A 470-nucleotide genomic window follows, 5' to 3' on the forward strand; every position below is an offset into this window, starting at 1 on the left:
CAAAGAAACATAGAGAAAAGTATCTATTTTTGCTACAAGAGCTAGCCCCAGCCCTGGTCCTTCTGCCCTGGGTGCCAGCAGAGACCCTCCGACACGACACAGAAAACCACAGCCGCCATTTCTCAAGCAAAGCCCTTTTTGCCCGGGGGGGAAGCAGGAGGCGGCAACATGGGCCAGGCCTCGGGCATCTTGGTCTCCACAGGCAGCATGTCAGGGTCCTGCTGTAGGGGCCCAGAAGGACCCTCATAGGCGGTATCAGCCTTATTGTCGTGGCTGCCCCTTTGACATGAGGAACAGAGCGCTGGAAACCGAGGTGGGGAGGGATGGTGACAGGAATCCTCCACTGCAGCACGATCGGCAGGGTTTGTCTGGTCCCAACCCAGCAGATTTCACAGATATCTGAGATTTGGGTAGTAGTGAAATCCATGCTGGCTGTTGACATGGAAACATCCTGCATCTGCCTGCAGATA

The sequence above is a fragment of the Gavialis gangeticus genome, unplaced genomic scaffold (assembly GCF_001723915.1).
Source record: "Gavialis gangeticus isolate Ggan-Ray unplaced genomic scaffold, GavGan_comp1, whole genome shotgun sequence".
NCBI lineage: Eukaryota > Metazoa > Chordata > Crocodylia > Gavialidae > Gavialis > Gavialis gangeticus.